This window comes from Gopherus evgoodei, chromosome 3, assembly GCF_007399415.2.
Source record: "Gopherus evgoodei ecotype Sinaloan lineage chromosome 3, rGopEvg1_v1.p, whole genome shotgun sequence".
Classification (NCBI taxonomy): domain Eukaryota; kingdom Metazoa; phylum Chordata; order Testudines; family Testudinidae; genus Gopherus; species Gopherus evgoodei.
Window position 1 is genome coordinate 167,848,239 of NC_044324.1, and position 16,951 is coordinate 167,865,189.

General features: G+C 43.2%; 1 protein-coding gene across 1 annotated transcript in view; it reads right to left on the reverse strand.

Moving 5' to 3' along the window:
• The window catches only part of ALK (ALK receptor tyrosine kinase), a 638,118-nt gene that overhangs the window by 601,739 nt on the left and 19,428 nt on the right, over window positions 1-16,951 (reverse strand). The window lies entirely within an intron of this gene.

Genomic DNA, 16,951 nt, shown 5'->3' on the forward strand with positions numbered 1-16,951 from the left:
GCAGCGTGGGGCATGGGTCACTTGCTGGTGGATTCTCTGCAGCTTGAGGTCTTCAAACCACAATTTGAAGACTTCAATAACTCAGACATAGGTTAGGGGTTTGTTATAGAAGTGGATGGGTAGGGTTCTGTGGCCTGCTTTGTGCAGGGGGGTCGGACTAGATGATCACATTGGTCCCTTCTGACCCTAGAATCTATGAGTCTATCTCAAAAGCTTTACAGAGCAGGCTGGTATCATTATCCCCATTTTACAGATGGAGAAACAAAGCAAAAAGGGAAAGTGATTTACCCAAGATCATACAGGATGCCAATGGCAGAGCTGGGAAGGAGGTTTCCCAATGTACTGGTCTCCTGACTCCCAATCCAGTGCTGCCTTCACAGGACCAAACTGTTTCCCAGAAGACAGAGATTAGAATCCCGACCAGGATGGTGGAGGTCACCTCTTTTTTACCTGTTCTAAAGAGCTTATTCCAGATTCTACATGCTGAGGTGAGGCTTGTAGCATTTACAAAGTGCTATAGGGGTACTTGTGGCACCTTAGAGACTAACAAATTTATTTGAGCATAAGCTTTCGTGGGCTACAACCCACTTCATCAGATGCATAGAATGAAACATATAGTGAAGATATATATACACACACACATACAGAGAACATGAAAAGGTGTCCTAAGAGGTTGGCACGACAACTCCCACCTTTTCATGTTCACTGTATATATATATCTTTTCACTATATGTTTCATTCTATGCACCCGATGAAGTGGGCTTAGCCCACAAAAGCTTATGCTCAAATAAATTTGTTAGTCTCTAAGGTCCCACAAGTACTCCTGTTCTTTTTGCGGATACAGACTAACACGGCTGCTACTCTGAAACAAAGAGCTATGTAAGGCCTGGTCTACACTACGCGTTTATACTGATGTTAGCAGAGTTAAACTGATTTAACGCTGCACCCATCCACACAATGAGGCCCTTTATATTGATATAAAGGGCTCTTTAAACCAGTTTCTGTACTCCTCCCCGATGAGAGGAGTAGCGCTGAAATCAATATTACCATGTTGGATTAGGGTTAGTGTGGCCGCAAATCGACGGTATTGGCCTGTGGGCAGTATCCCACAGTGCACCACTGTGACCACTCTGGACAGCAATCTCAACTCAGATGCACTGGCCAGGTAGACAGGAAAAGCCCTGCGAACTTTTGAATTTCATTTCCTGTTTGGCCAGCGTGGAGAGCTCACCAGCACAGGTGACCATGCAGAGCTCATCAGCACAGGTAACAATGCAGTCTCTTGAGAATCAAAAAAGAGCTCCAGCATGGACTGCACGGGAGGTACTGGATCTGATCGCTACAGGGGAGAGGATTCTGTGCTAACAGAACTCCGTTCCAAAAGACAAAATGAAAAAACATTTGAAAAAATTTCCAAGGCCATGATGGAGAAAGGCCACACCAGGGACTCAGTGCAGTGCAGAGTGAAAGTTAAGGACCTCAGACAAGCCTATCAGAAAACCAAAGAAGCAAACGGAAAGTCTGGGGCAGGGCCGAAAACAAGCCGCTTCTACGCTGAGCTGCATGCAATTCTAGGGGGGTCCGCCACCGCTACCCCACCCCTGTCCGTGGATTCTGAGGTGGGGGTGGCAATCGCAGCCCTGGCTGAGGATTCTGCGGACAGGGAAGATGAGGAGGAGGAAGAGGAGGATGAGCTTGCAGAGAGCACACAGCACTCCATTCTCCCCAACAGCCAGGAGCTTTTTCTCACCCAGATGGGATTACCCTCCCAGCCCTCCCAAGCCACTAGCCCAGACAATGAAGCCATGGAAGGGACCTCTGGTGAGTGTACCTTTGTAAATATAAAACATGGTTTAAAAGCAAGCGTTTTTTAATGATTGATTTGCCCTGAGGACTTGGGATGCATTCGCGGCCAGTACAGTTATTGGAAAAGTTTGTTAACATGTCTGGAGATGGAGCGGAAATCCTCCAGGGACATCTCCATGAAGCTCTCCTGGAGGTACTCCAAAAGCCTTTGCAGAAGGTTTCTGGGCAAGGCAGCCTTATTCTGTCCGCCACGGTAGGACACTTGACCATGCCATGCATGTAGCAAGTAATCTGGTATCATTGCATGACAAAGCCTAGCTGCGTATGGGCCCGGTGATTGCTGGCATTCAAGCAACATTGGTTCTTTATCTCGCTGTGTTATCCTCAGGAGAGTGATATCGTTCATGGTAACCTGGTTGAAATTCAGAAATTTAATTAAGGGAACAGAGATGGTCATTCCTACTGGGCTGTTTGCCTGTTGCTTAAAAGAAATCCTTCCTTGCAGGTAGCCAAGCGGGGAAAGGGGAAAGGGGGATAATGGCTTTGAGCTTTTTCGCATTTGGCTAGCAGGGATCTTCCCTGCTACCAGCCACGCGGTAGGGGGTGGGAAGGGGGGTGATTAGCAGTGATCTTCCATGATACCAGCCACGCAGTGGGGGGAGGGGTAAAGCGATCATCCCAGAGAATTGGATGGGGGGTTGGTTTCTGCTGCTGCATGTTAACAGGAAAGCAGCAGCACTGAACAGGCTTTGCTTGGTATTTGGGAAAGGAGGGCACTGTGTATATGAAGGCTGCAGAAGCCGAAAGACAATGGCTTACCATGGCTGCATGCAAGGTGAATTCTGCTGCCCGGACCTGCATCTGTGAGATCTCTAACTCCAGAGCCGCATGCACTCAATATTAAGATGCAAAATTGCAACCTTGTAGTGAAATCACATGTGCTATGTAAGGTGAATAGTGTTGTTCACTGTGAAAGAGTATAATCTTTTTAAATACTTCTCTCTCTTTTTTACCTCCCTCATGCAGCTGCAAATTTTTCAAGCCTCCCTACTCCATCCCGAAGGCAATCTCAGATAAGGTGGAGGAAAAAAAAGATGCGAGACGAAATGTTCTCGGAAATAATGGAAGCAACCTGCAATGAAAGAGCTCATCTGAATGAGTGAAAGGACGTAGTATCAAATTACAGGAAAGATGCCAGTGAACATGAGGACAGGAGGGACCAACGTGAGGAGAGGAGAGATGCTTGAGATGAGAGGTGGTGGCAGGAAGATCAGAGGTGTAGGCAGGAAGATATGCGGTGGCGGGATGCAACGCTGGGGCTGCTGCGTGATCAAAATGACATCCTCCGACGTCTGGTGGAGCTTCAGGAACAGCAGCAGGGTCACAGAGTGCTGCTGCAGCCCCTGTGTAACCACCCTCACCACTTACCATGTTCCATATCTTCCTCACCCAGACGCGTAAGAATGCGTGGGGGAAAGCTTCGTGCACCCACCCACTCCGCCCCCGTGGACAGCCCAACCAAAAGGCTGTCATTACTTTGAAATATTTTTAGTGGCCTTTTCCTTCCCTCCTATCCTCCCATGCCACACCCGGGATACCTTGTCAGTTCTCTCCCTCTTTTTATAATGACTTTTTAATAAAGAACACATGATTTTTAAATGATAGTGACTTTATTTCCTTAAGCAAGCTGTAATCGAAGGGGGAGGGTGGGTTGCTTACAGGGAATGGGTCAATCAAGGGGGGGTGTTCATCAAGGGGAAACAAACACAACAGTCACACCATACCCTGGTCCGTGATGAAACTCGTTTTCAAAGCTTCTCTGATGCGCACTGCTTTGTGGTGTGCTCTTCTAATTGCCCTGGTGTCTGGCTGTGCGTAATCAGCGGCCAGGTGATTTGCCTCAGCCTCCCACTCTGCCATAAAGATCTCCCCCTTACTCTCACAGAGATTGTGGCGCACGCAGCAAGCAGCAATAACAATGGGGACATTGGTTTGGCTGAGGTCTGAACGAGTCAGTAATGTGCACCAGCGTGCCTTTAAATGGCCAAATGCACATTCTACCACCATTCTGCACTTGCTCAGCCTGTAGCTGAACGGCTCCTGACTACTGTCCAGGCTGCCTGTTTATGGCTTCATGAGCCATGGCATCAAGGGGTAGGCTGGGTCCCCCAGGATAACTACAGGCATTTCAACATCCCCAACTGTTATTTTCTGGTCGGGGAAGTAATTCCCTTGCTGCAGCCGTTTAAACAGAGTAGTGTTCTTGAAGACGCAAGCATCATGAACCCTTCCTGGCCATCCCACTTGGATGTTGGTGAAACATCCCTTGTGATCCACCAGTGCTTGCAGCACCATTGAAAAGTACCCCTTGCAGTTTACGTACTGGGTGCCCTGGTGCTCCGGTGGCAAGATAGGGATATGGGTTCCATCTTTCTCCCCCTCACAGTTAGGGAATCCCATTGCAGCAAAGCCATCCACTATGACCTGAACGTTTCCCAGAGTCACAACCTTTCGTAGCAGCAGCTTAATGATTGCTTTGGCTACTTGCATCACAGCAGCCCCCACAGTAGATTTTTCCACTCCAGACTGATTCCTGACTGACTGGTAGCTGTCTGGCGTTGCAAGCTTCCAGAGGGCTATTGCCCCTCGCTTCTCAGCTGTGAGGGCTGCTCTCATCTTGGTATTATGGCATTTCAGGGCAGGGGAAAGCAAGTCACAAAGTTCCATGAAAGCGCCCTTACGCATGCGAAAGTTTCGCAGCCACTGCGAATCGTCCCAAACCTGCAAAACTATGCGGTCCCACCAGTCTGTGCTTGTTTCCCGGGCCCAAAATCGGCATTCAATGGCTAGAACCTGCCCCATTACCAGCAGGATCTCCAAAGTGCAGGGGCCCGCGGTTTGAGAGAATTCTGTGTCCATGTCCTCATCACCTCCTCCTCACCTGGTTTTGCAGGTCCTGGTTCAGCATAGACTGCATGAGAATGTGTGAGGTGTTTACAACGTCCACGATTGCAGTCTTGATCAGAGCAGGGTCCATGCTTGCTGTGCTACGGCGTTTGCACAGTTGACCCAGGAAAAAAGGCGAGAAATGGTTGTCTGCTGCTTTCATGGAGGGAGGGGTGAGGCTGTACCCAGAACCACCCACGACAACGTTTTTTGCCCCATCAGGCACTGGGATCTCAACCCAGAATTCCAAGGGGCAGAGGAGACTGCGGGAACTATGGGATAGCTACGGAATAGCTACCTACAGTGCAATGCTCCAGAAACCGACGCTAGCCTTGGTACATGGATGCACACCGCTGAATTAATGTGCTTAGTGTGGCCACGTGCACTCGACTTTACACAATCTGTTTTACAAAACCGGTGTATGTAAAATCGGAATAATCCCGTAGTGTAGACATACCCTAATGCAGACTTGCAACCAGGTTCTTAGAGGGCTTAGCACCATTGAATTCAATGGAGTTATGCAGGTGTGGGGGTGGGAGGGCTGTGCGCTCTTGCTACAGTTCTTGGCTTCGTTTAAGCAGTTTTGAAATACTACCAGCCACAAAATTTGGCTTCCTATTTTTGACTCCAAGTACTTTCACTGTTTGTGGAATTAATCCCTGGCTCCTTTTGGGAATGCATGTCAAGCATACCCTCTCCATAATCCCTACAACTATCCTCAATGATTTGCATCATCCGTATTTAGCCCTGCTGATCTCATTCCTATGTTATGGGATCCTTCAATCCCACCCATAGAGTCTTCATTCTTCTGAGCCTGCAGTGAGCCTCAGGTGTTTGTCTATGGACTCTTTAGGAGTGAACTATGAGTAGCTGGCATTGCTGACTCCTATCTTTTTCTCCTTTGTGAAAGGAAGAACCAGATTGAAACACAGCATTGCAGGTTGCAATTGTATCAGGGCCACCTGCCGGAGAGCAGAAACCTATTCTCTTGATACACATACTCAAATGCCAGAAAGTAAAGTAAGCAGCCAGCAGGCGGTTGCTAGACAGAGAAGTAGGTAAATGTAGGAAGATCATGAAAACGACATATGCCGGGACAATGTATTAACAGCGCACAGTCAATTTAAAACATCCCCTAAAACAATTTCGGATCATAAAGTCTAGTAATGCAATGAGACCATTTGTATGGCCTGTTCTCCACCTCCATCACTGATTTAGTGGCATTCATAATCCCATATTGTTTCCCACCTCAGCCATTGAAATAGGCTGTCATGATGCAGTTAATGACTTCAGCATATACCCTCTTCTGGAAATATATCTTTCTGTACAGGAACAACTCATCAACACCACCCGTGTAAGGATCTGTAATGTTCTTTGGCTTCAAATGGACAATAGTGTTTTTCCCACACTCTGCTGAACTCAGCTGATTTAGCATTGCACAGTGCTTTTCATGGCCTCATAGAATTCTGCTTCTTACTTAAGTCTGCTGTGCCTGTTTATTATTTACACACTGCTCAGTCTGCTGACCTCATCCTGGTTTGGTTCAGGCTCTCAGGAAAGCTAAACATGAATGTTTCTCTTATGTATGAAATTAATTCAGTTAGTCCCAGTTATGCTGCTGACTTGCAGCTCTCACACACTACTGACAGATGCCTTTTTAGCATTCTGGGATTTATCAGTGTGCTCTGCAAATATTCACTCGATATCCATAGGCAGCAATCCGTTATTGGCCAGTAGTGGGTGAGCTCGCCAAGAGGATTTAGCAGGTTTGTTCCATCTCTAGTTTGCATGATCCTGTCAGAGATGGGCATGGACTTCAAAGTTAGAATCTGAACTTTCATGAAGTTCTGGGATGTTCAGCACAATATGGAAATAAGAGCTAGCCTTGACATTTGGTTCCAAATTCAAACTTTGTGGGATGCAGAGTATTTCATTTGGGACCAGCTCTAGATCCTATGGGCCTGATTCAAATCTCATTCACATTGGGTTAATGCCACTAACTTTGGTGCAGATGACACTCATTCCCATTTTTATGGAGCTGTCCATTGCCCTGGAAACTAGGCTTGAATGATATGAACAGCATCCCAAAATCTCTCTTGTGCTAATGCAACACCCTCGTGTTCCGCAAAAGTGTAATGTGGCCACACAGCATTGCGGTGATACATTTTCAAGATGCAATGGGCCCAACTTCTCATCTAACACAAGTATAAGTCTGGAGTAACTCCTTTGAAACTGACAGTGAAACTCAAGCTTACATGAGGTCAGATTCAGACCCATAGGATCTTTGGGGGGAAAAAGCCCAATTGAGTTATTCCAGATTCACACCAGTATAAGTGTGAAATGAGAGTCAGACCAATGATTATCCCAGAAGATGATGTTTAAAAAAAAAAAAAAAGACAGCAGTTCTACCTTGACTGGTTGACTATTAATCTCATATTAGCTGCAAAACTGTATCTGGCACATTGCACTTACTTTGTGGGGCAAATTTTCAAAGCATTCTGAGCTCCTATTAAAGTCAATTGGAAATGGCATGGCTAAAAGCCTGCATAATATTTTGAACATTTGGACACTACAAATTAAACTATTTCCCTCATTGCCCTCCTGAGTCCTCTGCTCTGTCAACTCCCTATTTTAAGGTCAAATAAAATTGAAAATTGTGTTTCGTTTGTTCCTGGAATTTGAAAATCTTAAATATATCAGTTTGTAAATCTTATCCCCTCTTCGTTTTTACATGAGAGCTGAAATTGTAGCCGTATGACATGCTCAGATACCACAGCAATGGGCACAGTATATGATCCTAAAAATAATCTTTTCTTTGGTTACATGCCAAGATAGATTTAATTTACTTTTGAATTTCCCCCACTCTGGGACGATTATGTGCAAGGTGCCAAATATACATTTTGTATCATATCCTATAGTGAAATATCAGAAGAAGAGTTTGATAGTACACCTATCCAGAATAAATTCATTTACATCACCCATTGTTGGGGTATCCACGATAACATGCCAGTTTGAGGTCATGGAAAAGCAATATATAGCTCTATAAAATGTCTCATTCCAGCAGTTGTTTTGGAGACAGAATATAGCCAATTAGGGTTCAGCTGGTTATGAAACCATCCAAAAATCAGTTGACCCAGAGAAATAAGATCTATTAAATAGTCAAGACATATTCCTCTGTCCTTTTGATATCTCATAATGACACTGACAGTTAGAAGACTCAGATGACTGGTTCCTTAGCCCATAACACTACTAATACTTCAAAATTTGTCAAAGTGACAATTCAAAGCCATTTGCTCCTACTTATGACAGGAAGGAAGGGTCTTTTTTTTTTTTAATATAAACACAACTCATCTTAAATGATGGATGAAAGACTGAAAAACTGCTTATTGCTTTCCAAGTATCTCTCTATGCATCAAGGGACTCTGAAAGTTGCTCAGTGTTAATTTAAGTGTTGAGAGACACTTTAGAATTCAATGACAGTTTCATTCAAATAGATCTAATAAAGTAATGCAGGATTTTGGATGTTACTCTAGTAATGATGGGTGTATACATGAGATCATCTGAGGAGGTGGGGTTTGATTACACATCAGGGTGAGGCTAGGTCTCAAGGCAGAACCAGGAGACAGTTGTTCAGCATTGAAAGACTATAAACTCTTTTCCTGACATCAACACAAAATGGTAAACATATTGTAAGGTTCTATTTTCTCTTAAGATCTGACACACAAACTTACATCAAAGGCCATTGACAAGGTGAGGGGAAGGGATAGCTTAGTGGTTTGAGCAGTTCCCTGCTAAACCCAGGGTTGTAAACTCAATCCTTGAGGGGGCCATTTAGGGATCTGGGCAAAAATCTGTCTGGGGATTGGTCCTGCTTTGAGCAGGGGGTTGTTTGATGAGATGACCTCCTGAGATCCCTTCCAACACTGATATTCTAAAAGTATCACCACAGCTGGAGTGGAAGATAGGATCCTGCAGGTTTTAAATCCAATTTAAAATTACAACTGTAAAGACCTAGTTTGAGTCTAGAAATTAGAAACAACTCCTCCCCCTGAAATTTGGGGGAGGGGTAGATTTTTAGCTTGCTAGTTGGGGTCATCTCTGTATCACACACATTATGGCACAGATCCTTAGATACATCCAAGGAGCACACAGCACAGATCAGAAGGGCAAGTACCAATGTGGTCTTCACACTTCACCATCCTGAGTAGGCCAGATCCCTGGCATAACAGAGGTTATGTCTGCTCTGCACACTTTACAGCGGCACAGCTGGGCCGCTACAGCAATGCTGCTATAAGGTACACAGGGTAGTCACTCTTTGTTGGCAGGAGAGAGCTCTCCAGACGACAAAATTAAACCACCCTCAACGAGGGGAGGTAGCTTTGTTGGTGGGAGAGCATCTTCCACTGACAAAGCGTTGTCCACACCGGCACTTTTCATAGGTAAAACTGTTGTCAGTCAGGAGTGTGTTTTTTTCACACCCCTGACTGACAAAAATTTTAATGACGAAAATGCAGCATAGACATAGTCTTAGAGTAGAAGGTCAATGCCAGACCTGGAGAACCATTCACATTAGGGTTCCCATTGTTACTGAGCTGAGCCTCAACAAGGCTCCCTCCCACAAAGACAAGGTTTAAATCTAAAAAAAACAAAAAAAAAAACACCAAAACCACACACACACCAATTTAGTCTGTTTCTTTAGGCTAATCCTAACAAAGGATACTTCAACCAAACTGCTTCCTAGCCTGCTTCATCTCACTCTCTCTGACACACACACACACACACACACACACACACACACACACACACACACACACACACACACACACACACACACAAAGACTTACTTTACAAATATCAATATGCCTTAGGAGGCCCTCTTTTCTTATTTTCCTGCAATTTAAATTTTTCAAAACTCACTCCATAATGTTTCTGGCATCAAAGAAGATTACAGAATTATTTCCCCCTCCTGCCCAAGAGGAACAGTATTTTTAACCAGTCATTTCAAGCTGGCTAGAAGCAGGTCCAACTGATGTTAACTGGAAGAAGATTTTCTGGAAAATGTGCCCAGGAAATGCAACCTCAGGGTGGCTGAGTTTGTTTGTAAGGAGTAGAGTTGAAAATAGAATGAGTTAGGCCCATCATTCTTCTCTTTTCTATAGATGTTACATTTCTCAGCTTTCTAAATAAATACTTTTCTAAAGGGATATCATACTTGTTAATTGCCGGGCTGCCACTATGTATTCTTGGGATGGCTGAGAAGGAGGCAACTGCAACACGTCCCGTGAACAGTCTATCCATCTCTTTCATCCTAATTATCTCACTTACCTTGTGTTCCCCTGGTCTTTCTGTTGGATCCACCTGTTGGCTCATTCTATACTTATATTGTAAGTTCTGTGGCACTGGAATCATGTTCAGGTTATACTTATGTAAAGTGCCTAGTACCATGCAGCCCCAATCCTTAACTAGAGTGTCTAGATGCTAATACAATACAAATACTAAACAATGGACGATGACAGCAAAGAAGCGTCAAAGGGTTAACATGTTGGCCCTGTGAGTGTTAAGCTAGTCTTGTTTAGCAACCAAACACCTGAGCTCTTCTTTAAAGTACTTTGAGAACTCATGTGTGACTCAGGGCTCAAGGATCTTGTCAAAAGTCTTCGGAGATTATCCTAATGAGTCCCTTGTTTTGAACATTGCTTTATTCTGCTGACACATGGTGAGCAGCAAGGTGTATGGGAATACAATAAATCTGAGCATGACATTCCAAGCTACAGAGATTTCCAAATAGCTGGTTTATACAAAAAAAAAAGGGAGAAGGATATTAAGAATGTGTAGACCATGAAGGGAAATAGAGCACAACTTTGTCTGCCCCAGAAGAGCAGCCCAAATAATTTATTGGAAGTGGAAAGGCAATGTTCATTACTGTCTTCAGTGGAGCTGGAAATTGGGTTGTGGCCTCTTTAAATTAAATCCCACAACTATAGGCAGAAGTGATTTTGTAAGATCACACATGACATTTGTTCCAGTTTGAGAGGGGATGGATCAGGCTCCATGAATACCTCAGAATTTCATACCTGTTTTTTTGCAGCAAACCATGGCCATTTGGAACATCACATGATAGCAGGACTGAACTCAACAGTATCTGCTTCAAGAGAACAGGCCCCCTCCCCAATAACTATTCTAAAAGGAGAAACTCTGAGTGGGGTGGGACCTATGACACACAGCTGATTCCGTCACGTAGAGGGCAGCATTCACATTCATTCAAACTATCCAATACATCACAACATGTACAAAAAAGAGGGAGAGGGAACAAAATAAACTGTGTAAAGTGTTAAGAGATGAAAGACTGGAAGGATTAAAGTCTATAGTAGGTCAGAGCTTGTTAACTAACCTGAAGTATCAACACAGAGATATTCCCCAGCTATGTAGATAAGAACAACTCATTCAGTTCATCCACAGTACTACCGGTTAGACTAGGGGTAGTCAATTATTTTTTGTCAAGGTCCATATTTCTTGGTCAAGGTATAGTCAAGGTCCAGACTCCAGAAAAAATAATAAGTAAATAAAAAGATCTCAGGGTCCATTCAAAAGCATCAGGTAGTTCAGATTTGACCCATGGTCTGCTTATTGACTATCCCTGGGTTAGACCCCACTTTTATCTCCATCCCACACAAATTTAGTGCCATCTTAATTTTGATCAATGTGACTATTGCACACGAAAATGCAGGTTCACGAGAACATGGAAATTCTAGTGCTGCCAAAAGAGCATCACCTTCCAGAACTCAGCTCCTAGCACTAATAGTTTTCTTTGGTCCTTCATTTTGGGTTTATATCCTTCTCCTTTCAGCTCCAGTAGATCAGGCTGCACACAATATTAAGTAAAATAAAACAATATTTTAATCTAAATTCATTGAGGTGGAATGGTGGCAACTAAATATATTGGTATATGTCTCCATTTACTGAAAAACACAGTACCGTGTAAACTGGCAAACACAAAACAGGAAATGAGTTATTGGCTCATATTTTTACTGTGACACATTTTTCTCTGCATGTAGTTAGAAAATAGGCTTCTGTGTAGTTTTGCAGCTATTCAAGGTCAACTTTTCCAAGTGCTGAAACAGTCTCATCTCCCTCCCTCTAAAATTACATGCCACTTCCTGTATAGCCAACATGTTGCTCATCCAGTAGTTTATCCCCTTGCTACTCATCATCTTTCAGGTTTGCCATAGATATAGAACATGTTATAGAGCTATATCATGAAAGCTTTTCCTTTAGTATCTCTTAAAGAGGGGTTATATGTTCATAAAAGGCCTACAGAAACAGCCCTTAGTTAAGCCACATATTCCTCCTGTCAAGGCAGATCTGCTTAGGGCCAGATTCTGACACTTTCTCACACTAAAGAGTACCTTATGCTACAAGTGGTCTCATTTAAGTCACTCTGTACTCAATGGAGCTACTTTTGGGATAAATTCCTATCCACTAAGAGTTTGTGTATCACAATTTGGATTCTTATAACTCAATCCAAACGTGCCCTTAGGGTTTTGGTCCCAGGTCAAATCCAAAACTGGAAAGATGCTATCTCTGTAGCTTGGAATGTCATGCTCAGATTTATTGTATTCCCATACACCTTGCTGCTCACCATGTGCCATTTTTCTTTTCTTCCAAGACTTCTGAATCTTGGTGAGTTCTTAGCACCACAATCAAGCCCTGTTCCAATCATGACTCTCTGAGGGCAGTTTGAGAGAAACACTTGAAGCAATCTCAGTGTGATCCTACAAACCCTGCAACTTGTCTGAGGTGAGACAGCAAAATTCTAAGATTAACTTTGTTAGATGCTGCAGAGAGGTAATGGATGGATGGCCCTTGTCCACAGACAAGAGGAAATCATTCATCAGTGCCACCAGTTCCATCTGTCCTATACCCTGCCCCAGAGCCAGATTGGAATAGTTCCAGGATATTGGAAGTAGCTATGTGGGGCTGGAGATGTCCCTTAGTGAGCTTGCAAATTAGCTTGCTCAGGAATGGGACTCAAGATGCATCGGAGCACCAAATTCAGATGTAAGCTAGGCTTTAGTTGCTTGGCTAAGGAAGCAAACAGATATCTTAGAGATCACATTATTTAGCCCTGATCTATATACTACAAACATATGTTGGTATAACTATGTTGTTCAGGATTGTGGAAAATCCGCAGCACAAAGAGATTCAGTTATACTGATTTAACTCCCAGTGTAGATAGCGCTGGTTGACTGGATGGCTTCTCCCATCAATACAGTTACCACCTCTCAGGGAGGTGGAGTAGCTACAAGCATGGGAGCAGCTCTCCCACCAGTGTAGGTAATGTCTTTACTAAGTGCTACAGCACTGCAGCTGTGCTGCTGCAGCACTATAAGTGTACAAAAGCCCAAAGTCCCTCTGCTTACTCAGAGGATCAGACTTGCAAAGTTCAAGGAGTGTGCACAGATGAATACTACCTGTCTTTATATAGGAAGATCATGCTTCAACTGAGACACAGGATTCCATATTGTACATTGAATGGAAGCTATTGATAAAGTTACTGGAAATCTCCAAGTGAAGCTGGCCCAAAGGAGTAATGGGATGAAAGTGAGGAAGTTTAAGCTCTCAATAAAAGGTCTCCCGTAGTCTAGCCACCAGAACAAATTGCCTGTAAATTATCGCAAGACTTAACCAATAGGTCCAGTGAACTTTGATCTTTCCTCAGAATATCAAGCTGTGATAGATTCTTCTGGTTGCCTATACTGCAAGCTCTAAGGAACTTTGCAAGGATACTGTTAACCCATATCTTTTTATTTTACCAGAAGAAAGAATCTGAACCTCTGGCTTCAGATGTATAAAGCTTAACATTCTAGCCTCCACTTAACAACAGGATTATGCATCAATGCCCCTACATTTCCTTATTATTATTGTTATTGTAGTGTAAGTCCTGTCCCCTACTCCACACCCCTGCTAGACAACTACTTCCTCCCAACACCAGACCCCAGGGCTCTGGCACTTCTCCCTTTGTTTGTGCTAGGATCATCTCCCTTCTCCTTTAGGGAATCTTTTATGGGAGTGCAGCTTCTCTAATATATGACCCAAATCCCTGCCATGAGATGCCTCAGGCCTAAGATCCAACAGAAGACCAGCTTAGAACAGCACAAGATAGCCCTCTAGACTGCAGCAAACCAGACTCAAGCCCAAGCCCTTCCTACCAGTCAGTGACAAGCATTTAAGAACAAGGGCTTTCATTATCCCATGTACACATTTGACAAGTGCGAGGACAATATGGAGTCAAAAACAAACCCAGCACCAGTGTCTTCTGTTTCCTAAGTGGACTAAGTGCTGGTGAAAGGTGCTGGATTTGACACCTTGAAGCTCAGTTTATCCACGCAAAAAATACACACAATGTGCCCAAACCCTCATTCATTGGGGACGATTGGTAGGGCTCAGAAGATGGTTCCCTTCAATCTTTTGGCTGGTGACATCTGAAAATGGGTGGGGAAAACAGACTCAGAGGCATCAGCAGGGCCAGTTTACAGGAGAAGGCTGTTGTTATTATCTGACAGAAAACAGGCCAGGCAGCAATGCTTGTGTGCCTTGTCTCCCTCAGGAAGCATCCACCTCTCTCTGCTGACACTCTGTTATTTTATGCAGATACTCTTTTCCTAGGAACTCAGCTGAATCAACTCATTTCACACAAGCTTCCCAGCAACCATGAGACAGAAACAGCATTCACATGCTAACTGGTCATTTGAAGATAAAAAGGCTTTATAAACTCCTTAGTCACCTAAGACCTGTTGAAGTAAATGGACAAATTTCCACTGACTTCAGTGCACTTCGGACCAGGCCCCAAGTGTGGTCCTTCAAACAAACTCTAGACACTTAGGAGCCCTGCTTCTCAAGTTTACATTAAAGATGACATAGGGAACAGAAATTCCATTTACATAATGTAGCTTAAATTTGGGACCTGGCTGATTCCATCCCTTCCATCATTCCTATGGTATCATGACCACTACTTTAGTCACAGGACTCCACTTTACATTAAAGTGAAATAATGCCTGGCAGAGGAAATGATGCCATCCCCTTTGATTTTACTGTCTTAGTTCAGTCCAGATCCCACTGTGTAGTCTATTCACCAGCTGCACATCTGCCTGGCAGCTTTAGGGAACTTTCTCAAGTAATAACTCCTGAATTTCTTTCCAGGTATTATGCTCCAGCTCTTTATAGTTTAGAGGATATTGCTCTATTTATTTTCAGTTTCATATCCCTCTTTATTGTTATCTACCAACATTGCCATCTTTCAAGTCATTGTACTTTAGGATAAGCCCTTCTGTATCTGATTACTGCACTGCTGCTTATTACTGGCTGTTTTCCCTCTAAAGTCAAAATTATTTTGACTGCTTGCAGACTTCACTTCCACTACACCGTTAAATCTAGCCACAGAATCCTAACAATAATCCCTGAGCCATCATCAGTTAGATTTCACCAATACCATTGCCCACCATCACCCTGGTGAAACTCTTCAGAGCTATCACCATGCTGTACCTTAAAAGTTATTTGCAAAGGAAAAAAATATTGGACTGTGCCTTTTATTTGCTTTGTTAGGATATATAAAGACCTAGATATTTTATTCCCCACCAAAATATTATTTATTCTGCTTTTTATTTTTGTTTATTGAACCTTAGAGAGGAGTTATATATGTGTTAACAAAAGACAGTTTCAAGCTAATTGAGAATGGAATTGATTTTTATTTAATCAAGTTTCACTTACATAATTTCTCTGATATAATGTACATACAGCTTTCCAGTTGTTCATAGAGACTTCCAAGGGGGAAAAAATGGATAGACAAGATCTAGACTGACATCCTGGCCTCATTAAAGTTAATTGCAGTTTTAATATTGACTTCAGTGGGACCAGGATTTCACCCCCTAATTGCTAGTATAAAATAAGACATTCAGGCCTTCTTTATAGTATATGAATTAAGCAGGCTATATATTAGGGCTGAATGTTGAACAGAGAACATTTTAGTTGAGCCAAAGTCCTGGCAACATCAGGCCATTAAAATCCCCTGTAGATTCAGTGGGATCTCATACTCTTCACTCCTATGCTGCCACTAAATTCTTTGTAGCATTGCTGTGCAATGATGAACAGTTGCTGGGCTTCACCTTAGAAGTGACTTGGTGGAAGAATTCATTTCTGTAAGTATGTTGTTTGTATATCGGCGGGCGAGGTTCTTGGAGATCATTCTGGATTAAAGGTGCTCTAACGGAAAGTCATTGCCATATGATTTTAAACTCAGAAACTAAGAGCTATAATCATACAGCTTCTCCATAACCAAAGGCAAATGTCCTCCAGTTATGATATTAAAATATCTATAAAAGTGAGTTCTACTTTGTCATTTTTCTAGTGCCCTTTATGGTGAAGTATGCAGCTACATGACTCCTTCCATGTCTAAAACCTTATTCCTCCAGCCCCTCAATAACCCTGTCCCTAATTGTAACCCATAGCTGAAATTCATTGCTCTGATAGCCGCAGACTTTCAAACAAAATGTATACTACTAGAAAAATCCATCTTTATTTTCTTTTCTATTTGTTCTTCTTGTCTATAACTTTCTCATGCCCTCCATTGTCTGAAATCAGTTGTGTTCCTATTTGATTTTAGTTCTGTTCTTCCAAACATTTTGCTTTCCCATACTTTAGCAGTTATAACATGTTATTAAGATTCCTGGGTTTTAGTGTCAGTCCTACCACTGACTCAATGTGCAGTCCTGAGGAGGTCACTTAACCTCTCTGTACATAAGTTTATTCTTCTGTGACATGGAAACAATCATTTAGCTACCTCACCAGGATGTCATGAGACCTACAGTCTTCCAAGCACTTTAAGGACCTCAAAGGGAAGGCGGTCCAGGATTGCTTAGTACCCATCATCCACCAATGATTCCACTCGGAGGCCCTGGGACTCTTAATCCAGTGTTTCATTGTTTATTTCCTAGTCAGCATTCTGTATTTCACCAGACTAGAAATCTCCCTTCTCATTAATCTTGCTGAACAGCTCTCCTCTCCGAGCTCTACTGCACACGATTTGGGATTCCTCATTCCTGAATATCCTTCACAAGGAAAATCGGTTTTAAGTGTCCCCATTACTCACATATTTAGAGATGTCAAAGCAAGGCCACCATCCAACTCCCAATGCATTTTAAAA